Here is a 20,463-nt window from a genome sequence, read left to right as displayed (position 1 = left end):
AAGGTCTTCGGGGCAGTAACACACAAATAGCTATCACCTCCTATAATAACAATGCCTTTGCCTGGAATACCTGCTGAAGGACCTGCCTGAGGCTGTTTTACATTTAACTTTTTTTTTTTTAATAACTGGAAGAAGTACATCTAAAATAATGATAAAAAGTATAGTGTAGCAGATACGTAACCAGTAACATAGTTTGTTATCAAGTAGTATGTACTATACATAATTGTATGTGTTACACTTTTATACTACTGGCAACACAGTAGTTTTTTTTTACACCAGCATTGTCACAAACACATGAATAATTTACTGCCGTATGACATTGTAACAGCTACAACATCACTAAGACAATAGGAATTTTTAGCTCCCTTATAATCTCACGGGACCAGCATTGTTATATGCGGTCAATTGACCGAAATGTTATGCAGTGCATGACTGTGTAAGATTAAAAATTGGTAAAGAATGAACTTGAGTCGTTTCAGAGGGAACTCTTTCACATGGAACTAGACATATGTATGGAAGATACAGTACACAGATTTACCTATAAAGTATTCCTGCCAGAAAACAAGTTAGGTAGCAACACAAGGAATCATGCAAAATAAATTAGGAACATGAGATAATTAACTGACCTAGACTCTTCAACAAGTTAATCGTGTAAATAATAAGGAGGTGGGAGGATGTAAAGTGTCCAAAACTTAAAGAGACTCAGGAGACACAAAGACCAAGAGCACCAAGCAGGCCTGATTATATCTTGTTTTTGTTCTAGTGGGGTTTTTTTTGGTAACAGCTTTATTGAGATATAATTCACATCTTATATAAGTAGGCTTTTAACTGTGCAATTCAGTGTTTTTTTTCCTGTATTCACAGAGTTGTATAACCATCACCTTAATCAGTTTTAGAACATATTATCTCCTCTCTCCAAAAAAAAAATCCAATCCATTATCAGTTGCCCAGCCCTTTATTCAGCATTTCCAGTGCTAGGCAACCACTCATCTGCTTTCTGTCTTTATAGATTTTCCTATCTGGACTTTTCATATAAACAGATTCATACAATATGTAGTGTTCCATGACTGACTCATTTATTATGTTTTTGAAATTCACTTATGTCATCACATGTATCAATACTTCATTCCTTTTTATTACCAAATAATATTTTGTAATATAGATATAACGTTTTACTTGCCCATATCATTTGAGAGACATTTGGGTTGTTTCCATTTGTTGGCTGTTATGAATGGTGTCGCTATGGACACTTATCTACAAATTTTTGTATGCATGTAGTTTTTCATTTTTCTTGACTACATACCTAAGAGTGAAACTGCTAAACTGCCAGACTGTTTGTCAAAGTGGTTCAACAATTGTACAGTCCTGCCAGCAGTCTGCAGGAGTTTCGATTTCTTTATATCATGGTCAGAACATATGGATTTAAAATTTTTGTCATCTCAGTGAGTATGAAGTGGTCAATCATCATGGTTTTGATTCATGTTTCCCTGATGACTAATGTTGAGCATCATTTCATGTGCTTATTGACTGTTTGGATATCTTTTATAGGTAAGTGTCTGTTTAAATCCATTGAGCATTTTTAATTGAGCTATCTTTTTTATTACTGAGTTATTTGTAGGAGGTTTTGTTTTTAAATATTCAAGATGGATGTACCTTATCCAATATGTGATTTGAAAATATTTTCTCCATTCAGTAGTTGTCTGTTGACTTTCTTGATAGTACCCTTTGAAGCATAAAGGTTTTAAATTTTTATAGAGTCCAATTTAGCTTTTTTCTTTGCTTGTATATTTTGCGTCATATTTAAGAAAACGTTGCCAAATCAAGAGCCACAAAGATTTATCTGTATGTTTTCTTTCAAGAGTTTAATACCTTTACCTCGTACATGTTTAGGCCTTTGATGCATTTTGAGTTAGTTTTCCTATATAGTGCGAGAAGGGTGTAACCTCATTTTTTACATATAGGTACCCATTTCTTTCAACATCATTGGTTGAAAAATCTGTTCCTTCCCTATTGAATTGTTTTGGTACCATGTCGAAAATAAATACAGTGTAAATAAGAGGGTCCATGTCTGGATTCTCAATTCCATTCCCTTGTTCTATTTGTCTATCCTTATGCCAGTGTCACACTTGATTCATTACTGTAGCTTTGTAGTAAATTTTAAAATCAGAAAGTGTGAGTCTTCCATCTTTGTCCTTCTTTTCCAAATATGTTGTGGGTCAGTGGCATTTTCATATGAATTTCAGGAGCAGCCTTTCAATTTCTGCAAAGAAGCCAGCTGGGATTTTGATTAAGGACTGCACTGAATCTGTGGATTAATTTGGGAAGTCTTGGAATCTTAACAGTATTGTCTGCTAATCCATGAACAAGATGTCTTTCCATTTTATTTAGATATTTTTAATTTCTTTCAGCTGTATTTTCTCATTTTCAGGGTATAAGTTTTGTACTTCTTTTGAAAAGTTAATTTCAGAGTATTTTTATTATTTTTGGTGATGACAAAAATAGAATCATTTTCTTAAATTCATTTTTGGATGGTACGTTGCTAATGTATGGTTACACAATTAAAGGCAGGTCAAGATAGGGATGCCACCTACTATCACCTCTACTATTTAACATTATTCTAAAGCAAAATGATGAGAAAATGGACTGAAATGTTTAGCATTGAAAAGCAGACCTATCTTCATCACTTTAAAATAATGTAAAGGAAAGGAAACCAGCCAAAAAATTAATTAGAACTCGTGATTTCAGTAAAGTATCCAGTTGCTAAAAAGCAAAAAATCTTCCAAATACATCAATATGTAATTTAAAGAAAAGACTTATTTACAGTACCAAATTTACAAACCTAGTAAAATAAATAAAAGAGAAAATGTGTAAAACAAAATGTAGAAAATTACAAATTTCATTTAACAATATGAAAACTTAATTTGATAATCAAGGGATTTCACATGTGCTGGATAGAAAGATATATGACATCATTTCTTACTAAATCAAAAAGTTAAATGTAACAATAAAAATGATTTTGGCTGGGCGTGGTGACTCACGCCTGTAATCCCAGCACTTTGGGAGGCCGAGGTGGATGGATCATGAGGTCAGGAGATCGAGACCGTCCTGGCTAACACGGTGAAACCCCGTCTCTACTAAAAATACAAAAAATTAGCTGGTCGTGGTGGTGGGCGCCTGTAGTTCCAGCTACTCGGGAGGCTGAGGCAGGAGCATGGCTTGAACCCAGGAGGCGGAGCTTGCAGTGAGCCCAGATTGTGCCACAACACTCAAGCCTGGGCAACAAGTGAGACTCCATCTCAGAAAAAAAAAAACTTAAAAATTACGTTATATACTCTTGGATCACTGTTCCTGAAAAAAAATTCATCAGAGATTCCATTCCCATGTGTAACATATATTAAAACCACAGTGATTAGAACATTGTGGTAGTAGTATAGGAGCACACAAATTGATAGAACTGTGACCACAAAAACAGATCCAAACTTGTAAATGGATTTCACATATGATAAAAGTAGCGTGTTAAATCAATGGAGGAAAATAGGGATTATTTCATAAATGTATCAAGACTACTGATTTACCATTATAAACAAGAAGGTGGTTCTATGCCATACTTAACACCAAAATATATTGTAGATAAATATTTGGAAGTTATCATGAAACCATAGAAAACCCAAAAATATAACATTAAATATTGATTAAATATGAGGACAAGGTAAAGCATTTTACCATAATGTTTACACAAATGGTAAAAATAACAAAACAAGGGCTCTAGATTTAACGACATAAAAACATAAAACTGTTATATGTCAAAGTATACTACTTATCCTAAAATTCATATGGAATCTGAAGGCACAATGAAAAGCCAAAACAACCATAAAAAGAACAAAGTTAGAGATCGCATACTTTCTGATTTCAAAACTTAGTACAAAGCTACAGTAATCTAAACTCTGTGATACTGACATAAGACATGTAGACCAATGGGATAGAATGGAGAGCCCAATATAAGGCCTCACATATAGTCCAGTGATTTTTGACAAGGGTACAGAGACCACTCAATGAAGGAAGGACAGTCTTTTCAACAAATGATGTTGAAAAACTGCTGTCATGCAACAAAATGAGTATGAGCCTTACCTTATACGATATGTAAAATTTAACTCAGCTGGGCGTGGTAGCTCACACCTGTAATTCCAGCACGTTGGGAGGCCAAGGTGGGCAGATCACAAGGTCAGGAGTTCAAGACCAGCCTGGCCAACATAGTGAAACCCTATCTCTACTAAAAATACAAAAAATTAGCCAGACATAGTGGCAGGCACCTGTAATCCCAGCTACTCGGGAGGCTGACGCAGGAGAATTGCTTGGACCCAGGAGGTGGAGGTTGCAGTGAGCTGAGATCACACCATTGCACTCCAGCCCGGGTGACAGTGCGAGAGTCCCTCTCAAAAAAATTTTAACTCAAAATGGGTGAAAGGCTTAAATGTGAGAATTTAAAACTATAAAACTCTTAGAAGAAGCCATAGAGGAAAATCTTAATGATACTAGATTAGGCAGTGGTTACATGGCTAAGACACCAAAAGCACAGGCAACAAAAGCAAAAATAAACCGAACTTCATCAAAATTAAAAACGTTTGTGCATCAACAGATTGAAATGGTAATCTCCAGAATGGGAGGAAATATTAGCAAATTGTGTATCTGACAAGCGATTGCTACCCACAATATATAAGGAACTCCTTCAACCCAGCAAAAAACAAAACCAAAAAAACTCTCTTTTTTAAAAAGCAAGCAAAGAACCTAAATAGCTATTTCTCCAAAGATAAAGAAATGGCCCCTAAGCACATAAAAAGATGCTTACCATCACTACTCTCTAAGGAAATACACAACCACAGTAAGATACCACTTAACACCTATTAGAATGTTTATTTTAAAAAATAGGGCTAGGCGTGGTGGCTTACACTTGTAATGCCGGCACTTTGGGAGGCCGAGGCAGGCGGATCACTTGAGGTCAGGAGCTTGAGACCAGCCTGGCCAACATGGGGAAACCCCATCTTTACTAAAAATATAAAAATTAGCCTGGCATGGTGATGCAAACCTGTAGTCCCAGCTACTTGGGAGGCTGAGGCACGGGAATTGCTTGAACCTGGGAGGCGGAGGTTGCAGTGAGCCGAGATTGTGTGACCACACTCCAGCCTGGGAGACAGATTGAGACTGTGTCTCAGTACGTACCTACATACATATGTACATACAAGTGTTGGCAAGGATGTCAGAAAGCGGAATCCTTGTTTATTGGTGATAGGAATGTACAATGCAGCTGCTGTGGAAGACAGTATGGTGGTTCTTCAAAAATTTAAACATAGAATTACCTTATATTATACAGTTTTACTTCTGGATATACATAATAATTGAAAGCAGAGGCTTGAACAGATACTTAAGCGCCAAGTTTATAGCAAGATTATACATAATAAAATGAAGGTGGACACAATGTAAATGCTCATCCATGAATGAGTGGATAAACAAGATGTGGTATATACACACACAAGACTATTATTCAGGCATGAAATTAACACGTGCTACAACATGAATGAACCCTGAAGACATTGTAAATGAAATAAGCTAGACACCAGATGACAAATATTACATGATTCCACTTCCATGTGTGCAATACCTAGAATAGTCAAATTTTGTGGAGACAAAGTAGGATGGTGGTTACCAGGGGCTGGGGGAAGAGAGTAGAGGGTTATTATTTAATAGATACAGAGTTTCAGTTTGGCATGATGCAAAAGTTTTGGGGATGGATAGTGGTGATGGTTATACAACAGTGTGATTACACTAATGCCATTGGTAAATTTTAAGTTATGTATATTTTGCCGTAATAAAGATTTTTCAACAAAGTGTTGACTAGGATACATTTTCACCAGGATCCTGCCTTCTAAGACAGGCCACCCTAAACTTTAGGGTGCTCACTTTGCAAAAGTTAGGCAGTTGCCAGTCAGAAACCAAAGGCATGGCTCACGCCTGTAATCCCAGCACTTTGGGAGGCTGAGGTGGGCGGATGACCTGATGTCAGGAGTTCAAGACTAGCCTGGCCAATGTGGTAAAACCCTCTCTCTACTAAAAAATACAAAAATTAGCCAGGCATGGTGGTGGGCACCTGTAATCCCAGCTACTGGGGAGGCTGAGGCAGGAGAGTCGCTTGAACCCAGGAAGCAGAGGTTGCAGTGAGCCGAGATCGTGCCATTGCACTCCAGCCTGGGCAACAAGAGCAAAACTCCGTCTCAAAAAAAAAACAAATACAAAAACAAAAAACCAAAGGCACCTTGGGAAGGAAGCCAGAAAATGTTCTTCATTGTGACATTTTGGCCAGGGCAATTTAGCCAGGTGCAGTGGCTCATGCCTGTAATCCCAGCACTTTGGGATGCCGAGGCAGGCAGATCACTTGAGGCCAGCAGTTCAAGACCAGCCTGACCAACATGGAGAAACTCTGTCTCTATTAAAAATACAAGAATTGGCCGGGCGCGGTGGCTCAAGCCTGTAATCCCAGCACTTTGGGAGGCCGAGGTGGGCGGATCACAAGGTCAGGAGATCGAGACCACAGTGAAACCCCGTCTCTACTAAAAATACAAAAAATTAGCCGGGCGCAGTGGCGGGCGCCTGTAGTCCCAGCTACTCAGGAGGCTGAGGCAGGAGAATGGCGGGAACCCGGGAGGCGGAGCTTGCAGTGAGCCGAGATCGCGCCACTGCACTCCAGCCTGGGCAACAGCGTGAGACTCCGTCTCAAAAAAAAAAAAAAAAAAAAAAAAAAAAAAAAAAAAAAAGAATTAGCCAGGCATGGTGGTGCACACCTGTAATCCCAGCTACTCGTGGGGCTGAGGTGCCAGAATCGCTTAAATCCCAGAGGCAGAAGTTTCAGCGAGCCGAGATCATGCTGCTTACTGCACTCCAGCCTGGGCTGTAGAGCGGGACTCTATCTCAAAAAAAAGGAAAAAAAATTCTGACAATTTCAAGTCATCACAGTAAGAAAGAAAAGGCAATGTATCTGATGTAAAGATCACCAGATGATCTTAAACGCTGAAAGGACAAATTGTAAAAAGTGAGTTTGGAAAGGGTTCACAGTTCACTATTACTGCCACCCCGTGAACAAGGACCGTTGTTACAGTGTTAGTAGGATGAAATATGCCAAATCTCTTGAAACATTGAGAAGATAAGAAAAAATACTTTTTTGTTATGTTTGGATTAAGAATATAAATACTGTCGGAAAAGGCTTAGTATTTAGAGGGGATAAGGATATAAATGAAGTGGATATTTTTCATGAAAAAACGAAATCGCTAGGAAAAGGCAGTGTTTGCTGTGAAGAAACTGAAAGTCAGATATCTAAGAGAAACTTGACTTTCCAATTTTAGCACATATCAGAATCATTTGCAGGGCTTGTTAAAACTCAGGTTCCTAGGTTCTATCCCTGGAATCTGATTTAGTAGATCCAATGTGGCACAGAATTTTGTATTTCTTTCTTTTTTTTTTGAAATGAAGTTCCAGTCTTGTTGCCCAGGCTGGAGCGCAATGGCACCATCTTGGCTCACTGCAACCTCCACCTCCTGGGTTCAAGTGATTCTCCTGCGTCAGCCTCCCGAGTAGCTGGGATAACAGGCGCCCGTCACCATGCCCGACTAATTTTTGTATATTTAGTAGAGGTGGGGTTTCACCATGTTGACTGGGCTGGTCTTGAACTTCTGACCTCAGGTGATCCACCCTCCTCGGCCTCCCAAAGTGCTGGGATTACAGGTGTGAGCCATCGTGCCCTGATTTTTTTTCTGTTTTTTTGAAATGGAGTCTCGCTCTGTCGCCCATGCTGGAGTGCAGTGGTGCAATCTCAGCTCCCTGCAACCTCCGCCTTCTGGGTTTAAGCAGTTATCCTGCCTCAGCCTCCCGAGTAGCTGGGATTACAGGTGTATGCCACCACACCTGGCTAATTTTTATATTTTTAGTAGAGACACGGTTTCACTATGTTGGCCTGGCTGGTCTCAAACTCCTGACCTCAAGTGATTGCGTGCCTCAGCCTCCCAAAGTGCTGAGATTACAGGCGTGACCCACCACGCCTGGCCAGAATTTGTATTTCTTTTTTTTTTTTTTTTCCTTCTTTCTTTTTTTTTTTGAGACGAAGTTTCACTTTTGTTGCCCAGGCTGGAGTGCAATGGTGCGATCTCGCCTCACCGCAACCTCTGCCTCCCAGGTTCAAATGATTCTCCTGCCTCAGCATCCCGAGTAGCTGGGATTACAGGCATGTGCCACCACACCCAGCTAATTTTGTATTTTTAGTAGAGATGGGGTTTCTCCATGTTGGTCAGACTGGTCTGAAACTCCCCACCCAGAATTTGTATTTCTGACAGGTTCCCAAGTGATGCTCTTTCTGTAGTTGTAGGGACCACAATTTGAGAACCACTGGTGTAGATAAATTACATCCTAAGATAAGAAAATGTATGGAAAAGCCTTGTAGAAGTGACTGCTAAAAGTTAAGCTTTGAAGGATGAGTAGGTGTTTGTGAGACAGACACCTAGTAGTTGAAGGAGAAGACATGAGCTGCCTTCGTCATGACATGCATCTGTTACAGGGTGTGGGTGAGGTATGATGTGAGGAAAGTTGCAATGAGCTGGAAGTGGAGTCACTGCTGTTCTAGAACTGTGCTGGCAAGTTTGAATGTCATCCCTCAGAGAAGAGGGAGACAGGAAATGGTTTTAAGCAAGGGATCTATATTTTACCATGGAGAAACCTTAAATGCACATTGCTAAGTGAAAGAAGCCAGCCTGAAAAGGCTACATGCTATATGATTCCAACTATAATGACATTTTGGAAAAGGCAAAAACTGGAGTAAAAAGATCAGTAGCTGCCAGGGGTTCTGAGAAAGAAAGAGGAGAGAAGCACAGGCGATGTTTAGAACAGTGAAATTATTTCCTGTGATACATGGTGGATACGTGTCATTATATGTCGTCAAAATCTGTAGGCTATACAATAGAGTGAATCCTAATGTAAACTGTAGATTTTAGTTAATCATAGTGTGTCAGTGTTAACAATTGTTACAAATGTACCACACTAGTAAAGATGTTAATAATGGAAGGTACTGGCAGGTGGGAGTAGGACAGGGGGCATATAAGCATTCTCAACTTCCTACTCAGTATACTCAGAAACCTAAAACTGCTCTTTAAAAACAAGGTTAGTTTAAAAGTAAACAGGAAGTGGAGATAGAGTAGGCAGGAACTACAAAGAAGACAATGCCAGATGAATTTAGTGAAGTCTGGTTTTTCTTAAGCTATGGGAATGTTTATAGCCCATGACAAAGGTCCGCAAACCTTTTTTGTAAAAGGACAAATGATGAATATTTTAGGATTTGCAGGCCAAAAAGCAAAGTGAAAGATACCAGTACTTACATAATAATGTTATGCCCAGACCGTTTGTTCCCCAAAGAAGACCACCAGAGTCCAGAGTCAAAGCCAAGCGGCAAGGATCTTTACTACAAGTTCGAACTTGGTCCCTCCATTCCACAGCATACAAGAGGGCCTCAAACAATGCGAGTGCTTGCTTTTTATAGCGCGATGTAAACAGGATATGTAAAGTTACAGGGAACAAGGTAATTCTCTCAGTTACAGCATTACAATTGGTTAACATTATACATTTAGCATTCCTTATCGGAGATCTCCCAGGTGATGTTTTTCTGAAGTTTGAAAGAAATATGGAGGAATGTGTTTGTGCTGGGCTCAGGAAGTTGGGAGATATATGGGGGATGTGCCTCATTCCTTTCATTCCCCACTTTTTTTCAGGTAACTCTAGAGCCAATCTTGGGTTTTGTAAGTCTGACTCTGTTTCAGCGTTTACAGGTTGGTATTGGGCTCTGAGGACCATGAGCTGAACAGTGTTAAACCTTTCTCTGACAAACTGCAAAATTCTGTTAACAACACAAGGTCTTACGGTTAGCAGAAATAGTAGACTTAGCAGGGGTCCAAGGAAGGGGGCTAACAGAGAAAACATAGAGGAATTCCACCATTGGTCTGCAGCTGAAGCAAACTGCCGTGTTTTTACTTCAGTGCTTAACTTGCGTAACTGTTGGACCTGGTCTTTTACAAGCCCTGATTTATTTATGTAGAAACAACAGTCCTCTTTCAGAAACATACATGTACCACCTTTTTCAGCAGTGAGTAGGTCTAGGGCCCTCTGGTTCTGCAAGGTTACCTGGGCTAGGGACGTGAGCTGTCGCTGAAGGAAGGCAAGGGACTCAGCTGACTCCTCCATAGCAACGGCAAATTGTTGGTACAACTTGTTGCTTTCTATGAGGGTGTGACCTAGGGCTCCCCCCGCTATCCCGGCCGCAATGAGGGAGGCGGTGAGGGAGATTCCTGCAATGAGGGGGAGAAATATGGCTCGTGCAGGTCTCGGTCTAGGGACTGGGTGAATAGCAGTACTAGTCCAGTTACCGGTGTACCCTAGGAACTCGCCAGCAGTTAGTAGAGTCGACTGGGGAACTAATGTGACAGGGAGACACAGTAGGTTGGTAACAGAGGGACTAGATAGGTTCTTGGCTCTGTCCACAGTCCACGTGGCCGGTGCTTCAGCCGCCGCCGTGATTGGTCCTAGAAGGTCGGAGGTTGGGTCCACCGGCTTGACGTGGGTGTAGTGGATCCACGACACGATGCCTTTTACCTTCAGGGCGGTGGGTGTGGTCAGGAGTACCTGGAGTGGTCCTTTCCACCTGGGTTCTAGGGTCTCTTGTCGGTGTCGCTTAACCAGGACCCAGTCTCCCGGCTGGTACGGATGGGGTGTCGGTGGGGGACTGGTCTCATATAGTTCCTTCAGCTTGGGCCAGATTTCTTGATGAATTTTCTGCAAGGCTTGTAGGGAAAATAAGAATTCAGAGACATTTTCTGTTTCAGACTTAAGCAGATCATCTTTTAAGCTGGGAGCCAGGGGTGGAGGTCTGCCATACATGATTTCGTAGGGGGTAAGGCCCAGTCTGTAAGGGGTATTACGGGCCCGGAACAGAGCGTAGGGGAGAAGGACTACCCAATTAGCGTCAGTCTCCATAGGCAATTTAGTTAAGGTCTCTTTTAAGGTCCGATTTATCCTCTCTACCTGTCCTGAACTCTGGGGCCAGTAAGCGCAATGTAGTTTCCAATTTGCCCCAAGGATGGAAGCCAAATCCTGACTTACCTTAGTGACAAAGGCGGGCCCATTATCTGACCTTATCTGGACGGGGAAGCCATACCTGGGAAGGATATCTTCCAGAATTTTCTTTGCTATGACCTGAGCAGTTTCTCTTTTGGTTGGGAATGCTTCAGTCCACCCTGAAAAAGTATCTACAGAGACAAGTAAATACCGATACCCGTACTTTCCTGGCTTTATTTCAGTAAAATCTACTTCCCAGTAGATACCGGGCCTGATTCTCCTGAGCCTTGTTCCCGCTGCAGTCTAGGATTGGGGGTAGGCGTTGTTAAGCTGGCAGATTTTGCAACTTGCCACGATGCTGCTGGCCTTCTCGGCTGTATGTCTGAATTTGAGCTTAGAGCGTCTGATCAGGTCTATCATCCGCCGAGCACCCAGGTGGGTGGTTCGGTGGATGTGTTCTAACACTTGTTGTCCTAATTTTTCTGGTAGGATGGTTTGATCATTAGTATCAGTCCACCACCTATTCTGGATCTGTTTCAGGGGAAGCTTGTCAATCCACTGGAGATCTTGTTCTGAATAATCAGGGAAATATGGCAAGTCCCGGGGGCCCAGGTCAGGGAGCTGGAGTGCAAGGAGTTGGCTGGGAGCCTTTGCCACATTTCTTGCAGTTTGGTCTGCCAGAAAGTTGCCTTGAGCAGTTGGAGTGGTTGGTTTCTGATGCCCTGGGCAATGCACAATGGCTAATTTTTTGGCTTCCATAGCGCTGTTAACAGAGCTAGGATCTCTTGCTTGTTTTTTATCTCTTTCAGCCGTTAGTAACCCTCGCTCCCTGTAAATGGCCCCATGTATGTGCGCCGTAGCAAAAGCATATCGGCTGTCTGTGTATACTGTCAGCTTTTTCCCTGCCCCTAAGGTAAGAGCTTGGGTGAGTGCTATCAGTTCGGCCTTCTGGGTCGATGTCCCCGGGGGCAGGAGTTCCTCCCAGATTACCTCAGTCTCTGAAGTCACTGCCGCTCCAGCATACCTCTGGCCTTGATGCATGAAGCTGCTCCCATCAGTGAACCAGACAAGGTCAGCGTCAGGGAGTGGGCGGTCCTGCAGGTCCTCTCGAACTCCGTGCACCTGAGCTAGTATCTCGGTGCAATCATGGAGTGGCGCGTCCAGGTCCGGGTTGGGCAGCAGCGAGGCAGGGTTTAAGGTCGTTGGGGGCAGGAAGGTTATCCTGATAGGATTTCCTTGGTAGTGGGTGAGCCGGGCGTTACTTATCCATCGATTAGGTGGCTGTTTGAGTACACCTTCGATGGCATGTGGGGTAACGACCCGCAATTCTTGACCTATGACAAGTTTATCAGTATCTTGTACCATCAGAGCCGTGGCCGCAATCATTCGGAGACAAGGGGGCCACCCGGCAGCCACTGGGTCTAACTTCTTTGACAGGTAGGCAACCGGCCTCCGCCAGGGGCCTAAGTTCTGAGTTATTACCGCCTTGGCAACATCCTTACTCTCGTCCACGTATAAGTGGAAGGGCTTGGTGACATCAGGTAGTCCCAGTGCAGGTGCAGAGAGTAGGGCGGTTTTGATCTGTTGGAAAGCCGACTCGGCTTCGTCTGTCCAATTAAATGGCTGCTGCCCCCGTGTTGCCTGATACAAGGGTTTAGCCAGTTCTGCGAACCCAGGTATCCATAGTCTACAAAATCCTGCCGACCCCAGGAATTCCCTCACTTGTCGGGTGGATTGTGGCCTGGGGATCTGCAGAACAGTCTGCTTCCGGGCGTCTGTTAACCAGCGCTGCCCTCCTTTTAATGTCTGGGGCTGCCTGATTTACGAAAGACATTACAACAGCTGCCTGACTTCCTGGAGCCTCTAGGTCTATGGGGGTGTACTGTCTAAAAGCTTCCATTAACCTTTCTAAGTAGGTAGCTGGGCTCTCTGTCTTTCCCTGCAGAACAGAGTATACTTTAGCCAAATTAGTGGGCTTGCGAGCAGCTGCCCGGAGACCCGCCATTAGAGTCTGGTGATAAAGGCGTAGCCGTCCCCTACCTTCTGCCATGTTGTAGTCCCACGCCGGCCTGGTCAGAGGAAAAGTCGCATTTATGAGGTCGGGGTTGGCAGTCGGTTGACCGTCATCCCCCGGGACCAGCTTTCTAGCTTTTATCTGTATTCTCTCTTGTTCCTCCGTTGTGAACAAGATTCGGAGGAGCTGCTGACAATCATCCCAGGTGGGCTGGTGGGTGAACATAACACTATCCAGTAAAGCCAGTAAATCTTTGGGGTTGTCTGAAAACCGAGCACTCTGGGTTTTCCAGTTATACAGATCACTGGTAGAGAATGGCCAGTACTGGAGCCTGGGGATTCCCATGTCATCTGGGGGTCCTATTTCCCGAAGGGGTAAAGCCACCGTGGAGTCAGGCGGCTGGGGGGGGCTAGCCCGCAAAGTGCGCCCTTGCGTCCGCCCTGCCGGCCTTTTAAAGTTACTTTCCTTTTCAGCGGGCCCATGTGTGCCGGCCGCCTCCCGTCCGCCTGCTCCCTCCCGCGGCTCAGCCTGGGGGTGGGTCCGGGTGCGTTGGCCGCCTCCCGTCCGCCCGCTCCTTCCCGCAGCTCAGCCTGGGGAGCTGGGGCCTGGGGCCCGGAGGGGTACGGAGGGGGTTCTGTGAACAGTGGGTCCCCGCTATCAGGTAGAACGGGATGGGGGGGCAGTTGGTTGCTTGGATTTTAGCGGCCGAGCAACCAGTGCCTTACAAGTTTCAGGGGCTAATTGGAAAGGTGACAGCCAAGGAGGCGGGTTCTCAACAAGGTCCTGCCATATGAGGATATATGGGATTTGATCCAAGTGGCCCGCACGCCCAGGTAGGAAAATCTTGGACTTTAGTGATGACAGCAAATCGGAACGTCCCTTCGGGTGGCCACCCTACATCAAAGGCAGGCCATTCAGAGCGGCATAGGGTAATGAGCTTTCCCCTCCTGATTTCCAAACTAAGATCATGGCCCCTTGTTCTTACATCTTTGAAATTACTTGTAAGGAGAGATAGGGGAGTGCTCTGGGTATTACCTATCCTGTAATAATTTGTAGTCTCTTCCTGTAAAGGAATGTGGGTTAGAATCCCTGTGAAGGAAATCTGACTTATTAATGATATCTAGTCGCAAGCACGCTTTGGCAGCCCGGGTCAGAAACGGCTGCTGCTCAGATTGCAAACGCGCTCCGGCAGCTCAGATCGCTTGCGCGCCCCGGCAGCCCAGGTCAGAAACAGCTGCTGCCCAGATCGCAAACGCGCTCCAGCAGCTCAGATCGCGAGCGCGCCCCAGCAGCCCGGGTCAGGTACAGCTGCTGCCCAGATTGCAAACGCGCTCCGGCAGCTCAGATCGCGAGCGCACCCCGGCAGTCCGGGTCAGGTACAGCTGCTGCCCAGATTGCAAACGCGCTCCGGCAGCTCAGATCGCGAGCGCGCCCCGGCAGCCCGGGTCAGGTACAGCTGCTGCCCAGATTGCAAACGCGCTCCGGCAGCTCAGATCGCAAGCGTGCACCAGTAGCCTGGGTCAGAGTTAGCTGCTCGGATTGCGATGGCGCTCCGACAGCCCAGATCGCAAGCGCGCACCGGTAGCCCGGGTCAGGGTTAGCTGCTCGGATTGCGACCGCGCTCCGACAGCCCAGATCGCAAGCGCGCACCGGTAGCCCGGGTCAGGGTTAGCTGCTCGGATCGCGACCGCGCTCCGGCAGCCCAGATCGCAAGCGCACACCGGTAGCCCGGGTCAGGGTTAGCTGCTCGGATCGCGACCGCGCTCCGGCAGCCCAGATCGCAAGCGCGCACCGGTAGCCCGGGTCAGAGTTAGCTGCTCGGATCGCGACCGCGCTCCGGCAGCCCAGATTGCAAGCGCGCACCGGCAGCCTGGGTCAGAGTTAGCTGCTCGGATCGCGATCGCGCTCCGGCAGCCCAGATCGCAAGCGTGCACCGGTAGCCTGGGTCAGAGTTAGCTGCTCGGATCGCGATCGCGCTCCGGCAGCCCAGATCGCAAGAGCGCACTGGTAGCCTGGGTCAGAGTTAGCTGCTCGGATCGCAATTGCGCTCCGGCAGCCCAGATCGCAATTTAGATCAGACGAGAGCCAGGGGACGTCTCCCACCAGTCTCCGCTGGTTGTCCTATAGTGCGTCCGCCAGGACGGCGCCAGCTCCAGTTTCAGACCTTGCAAGTCACAGATTCAGATTCAGAACAGACACAGACAGACAAACGGGGACGAGCTGGCTCACCTATCAGTAGATCGATCCTAGTAGATCCCTTGACCAGGGGTCTGGTGGGCTTGGGGAATCCCGGACGAGCCCTCAGATGTTATGCCCAGACCGTTTGTTCCCCAAAGAAGACCACCAGAGTCCAGAGTCAAAGCCAAGCGGCAAGGATCTTTACTACAAGTTCGAACTTGGTCCCTCCATTCCACAGCATACAAGAGGGCCTCAAACAATGCGAGTGCTTGCTTTTTATAGCGCGATGTAAACAGGATATGTAAAGTTACAGGGAACAAGGTAATTCTCTCGGTTACAGCATTACAATTGGTTAACATTATACATTTAGCATTCCTTATCGGAGATCTCCCAGGTGATGTTTTTCTGAAGTTTGAAAGAAATATGGAGGAATGTGTTTGTGCTGGGCTCAGGAAGTTGGGAGATATATGGGGGATGTGCCTCATTCCTTTCAATAAGAAATGAAACAAATTTTTGCCAGATTTTTTGTTGACAAAATTAAAAATGTAATGTGAAGTAAACTTTTTGCAGTAGATCGAATAATGAGGAAACTAGAATTTGGGGGTATCATTTTACTTAATTGGGGTTCCAAGTGTTTCGTTTCATCAGAATCAATTGCATATTTTTATCTGTTAATGCTGATCTGTAATGAGACTTTACATATTTCATCTTTGCATTTTTTTTTTTTTTTTTTTTTTTTTTTACGGAGCCTCACTCTGTCGCATGAGCTGGAGTGCAGTGGTGCAATCTCGGCTCACTGCAACCTCTGCCTCCCGAGTTCAAGCAATTCTCTTGCCTCAGCCTCCCGAGTAGCTGGGATTACAGGTGTCCACCACTCCCAGCTAATTTTTGCATTTTTAGTAGAGACAGATGGGGGTTTTACCATGTTGGCCAGGCTGGTATTGAACTGCTGACCTCAGGTGATCCACCCGCCTTGGCCTCCCAAAGTGCTGGGATTATAGGCATGAGCCACCATGCCCGGCCTGAAAATGTCTTTTCATACACTAAATATTGTCAAATAATTGACATCAATCCGTGAGCATATGATTTTGTTTCATTGTGGTAAAATATGCATAGCTTAATATTTATCGTTTTAACCATTTATAAATGTACAATTCAGTGGCATTAAGTATATTCCCAATGCTGCACAACCATCATCACTATCAATTTCAAGAATTTTTTATCATCTGAAACAAATTCTGTACCCATTTAACAATATCTTCCCATTCCTCCCTCCCCCGTAGACCCTGGTAGTCTCTCATCTACTTTCTATCTCTAAGAATTTGCCTATTCTAAGTATCTCATAAGTGGGACCACAGACATGCATATGACTCTGTCACTTGAAAAGCATTTACAGAATTCTTTTTGATTCTTCTCTTGATATTTCTTTTTGTGTATCACTGTATTGGAGAGTAATCACTTCCAATTGAAGGTCAGTTGGCAGCTCCTTAGTTGCAGTCGAATGGATCTTGAAATATGCAGATCGTTTTGCACTTGCATTGAGATTCAAATAATGCTGCTAGAACTGTAGTTTGGAGTCAGAAAACATATCCGCTGCAAATCTGTGTTGGAATGGTAGTGGAGGTCTCCTCTCTTTTTAAAATATCTGACAACAAAGGAAGTTTATGCAGCTTAACATTATGATTCAAACAATACCAGTTGTTGAAATGACTACTGTAGTGTAAGTTTCATATGTAAGCACTGTTTTGACTTGCAATTTCAGGTTGACTCTAGTAAAAAAAATGAATAATGTGCAGCAAAAGGTAATTTCCAAAACTGTTCAATGATTGAGTGCTGTTCTTATTCAGAAAATGTTCATCTCAGCCATGAGCTCAAAAATTAAAAAAATTCACTGCCATGTGTTAAGGCCATTAAGGATATTATACCTCTATTTCTGATAAAAAAATTCACGGAACTGTTGATAGTTAAGTCCCCCAGAGCAAATGAAATTCACCACTGATAACAGCGATATGAAAACACATAATGTATTCAAATATTTTTCACAAAGTATTGGCTTACAGATAGTATAATGACTAACCATAGTTTAAATACCTTACATATCATAAGATTTGTAAATCTGTTCAAGTAAGTCTTTTTCTGTTCCACCCATATAATTTCTCAAACTGTGATGAAAACATAAATTTATTATCTTAATAATTTTTAAGTATACAGTTCATTAGTATATTCACATTGTCCTTCAACAGCTCTCCAGAAATACTTTATCTTGCAAAACTAAAACTCAGTACCCATTGTCTTTGTTTTGTGCTGTTACAACAGAATATCTGAGACTGGGCAATCTGTAAACAACAGAAATTTATTTCTCACAGTTCTGGCAGCTGGACGTCCAAGCATCTGATAGGGGCTTTCTTGCTGCATCCTCACATGGCACAAGGCAGAAGAGCAAAAACCGGATGAACGTTGTGTGCCGACAGGGTGGAAGAGCAGGAGAAAGGGATCCCGCTCCCACATGCCTTTATTATAATGCCATTAATCCATTCCTTAGGGCAGAGCCCTCCTGACGTAAATACTTCCCAGTAGATCCCCGCCTCACAACACTGATGTTTTGGGCATTAAGTTTCCAACACAAATTTTGAGGAACGTATTCAAACCATAGCGCTTATTAAGTAACAGCTCCCCATTTCACCTACCCCAGCCCCTGATGACCGCCATTCAATTTTCTGCTTCAATGAATTTGACATTAGATTTCTCATATGGGTGGAATCATAATAATATTGGCCTTTTTGTGACTGGCTTATTTCACTTAGCATAATATCGTTAAGGTTCGTCCATGTTGTAGCATGTGACAGGATTTCCTAACTTTTTAAGGTGGAACAATATTTGTTTATGCATGAATACCACATATTGCTTATCTGTTCATTTGTTGATGGATATTTGGGCGGCTACCATCTCATGGCTATTGCGAATAGTGCTGATAGGAATATGGGCTTTCAAATATCCTTTCAATACCCTGTTTTCAATCCCTTTGGACATATACTCAGAAGTGGGATTGCTAGATCATTTGATAGTTCTATTTTCAATTTTTGAAGAACTGCTATACTGTTCACCATAGTAAATTAATGCTGTAGGGATTTTGGTAGCAATTACCTCGAATCTGTAGATCGCTTTGGGTAGCATGGGCACCTTAATAATACCAAGTTTTCTGACCCATAAACATGAAATTTCGTTCTATTTGGGTCTGTTTTAATTTTTTTCATCACTGTTTTGTGGTTTTTAGTGTATACGTTTTTTACCTCCTTGCTTAGATTTATTCCTAAGTATTTTTATTAATTTTGATGCTCTTTGTAAATGGAACTGTTTTCCTTATTTCCTGTTTGGATTGTTCATTGTTAGTGTATAGAACCACACCTGATTTTTGAGTTCGATTTTGTATTCAGCAACTTTGCTGAATTTATGTATTCTAACTTGTTTTTATTTATTTATTTATTTATTTTTATTTATTTTTTTTTTTGAGATGGAGTCTCGCTCTGTCGCCCAGGCTGGAGTGCAGTGGTAGGATCTCAGCTCACTGCAAGCTCTGCCTCCCACGTTCACGCCATTCTCCTGCCTTAGCCTCCCGAGTAGCTGGGACTACAGGCGCCCGCCACCTCGCCTGGCTAGTTTTTTGTATTTTTTAGTAGAGACGGGGTTTCACCATGTTAGCCAGGATGGTCTCGATCTCCTGACCTCGTGATCCACCCGTCTCGGCCTCCCAAAGTGCTGGGATTACAGGCTTGAGCCACCGCGCCCGGCCTGTTTTTTTTTTAAATTGTGGAATCTTTAAGACTTTCGACATACAAGGTCATGCCATCTGAGAAGAGAGATGATTTTACTACTACTTTTACAATTTGGATACTTTTTATTTCTTTTTTTTGCCCAGTTTCACTGGCTGGTACTGTGGTGAATAGAAGAGGTGAGGGTGTGTATCCTTGTCTTGTTCCTGATTTTGGAGGAAAGGCTTTCATTCTTTTACCTTTATAGTGTAATCTGTGGGCTTTTTATATATAGCCTTTATTATATCGAGGTAGTTTCCCTCTATTAAGTTTGCTGAGTATTTTTATCATGAAAGGGTGTTGAACCTTGTTCAGTGCTTTTTCTTTGTCAGTTGAAATAATCGTGTGGGTTTTGTCCTTCATTTTGTTAAAATGTTGAACTGTCCTTGCATTGCAAGAATAAATATCACTTAGTCATGATGTATAATCAGCCATACACTGCATAATGATGTTTAAGACAATGGTAGACTGCATATATGATGGTGGTCCCATAATACAATGGAGCAAAGAAAAAAAGAATATATAAAAAAACAGATTATAATGGAGCTGAAAATGTCCTGTCACTTTGTGACATCATAGGTGTTATAATATTGTAGCAGAACACATTATTCATATGTTTGTGGTGATGCTGATGTAAACAAACCTGTGCCGCCAGTTACATAAAAGTATAGCACACACAGTTATGTACAGTACATAATACTTGATAATAAACAACCATATTACTAGTTTATGTATTTACTATTTATTGTTATTTTACAGTGTATCTCTGTCATTAACTGATGCATGGCTTTATTAAAAAGTTGGGAGGAGAAGTTTATATAAAATTTTACTGAGATTATGACTGTAAGAGAGTATATGGCTACCAACTTTTATTCCATGAAAATACTATTTAGACATTTCTCAGCTTGTGAGTTGTCTATATTTTTTTTTTTTTTTTTTTAAGACACCAGAGTGGTCAGATGGTAGGAAGACAGGAGTCTAGGGGAAAGCATTGGGCAGACCCTTTATTTTGGTTTCCACATGAAGGGCAATGCAGGGCAGGGTGAACAAACAGGATTGGCTAGTTTGAATAATTTTGGCTGGTACTAAGCTCTAGGGGTGGTCCCTAGTGACTCTGGTAAGATTACAGCAGAGAATATTGCCTCCTGGGATACAAGGGCCAGATAGAAGGAGTCTGGCTCTGAATTGGTTTGTTTGTCTATCAGAGGAATACTCTAGGCTGAGCACTTTGCTATATCTAAGAATTGACTGGTCCAGGGAGGGGCAGTCTCTCCCCAACTGGAAAGGTTTTTTAAGATGTCAAAACATCATCATATACAGAAA

General features: G+C 43.2%; 1 protein-coding gene across 8 annotated transcripts in view; it reads left to right on the top strand.

Annotated features, from left to right (window-relative positions):
• The window catches only part of LOC105471840 (coiled-coil domain containing 138), a 158,320-nt gene that overhangs the window by 35,321 nt on the left and 102,536 nt on the right, over positions 1 to 20,463 (top strand). The gene's annotated exons all lie outside the window — the stretch shown is intronic.

Source organism: Macaca nemestrina, chromosome 13 (assembly GCF_043159975.1).
Source record: "Macaca nemestrina isolate mMacNem1 chromosome 13, mMacNem.hap1, whole genome shotgun sequence".
NCBI classification, from domain to species: domain Eukaryota; kingdom Metazoa; phylum Chordata; class Mammalia; order Primates; family Cercopithecidae; genus Macaca; species Macaca nemestrina.
Note: the sequence above shows the minus strand (reverse complement) of the source record. Positions and strands in the feature narration are given on the sequence as shown.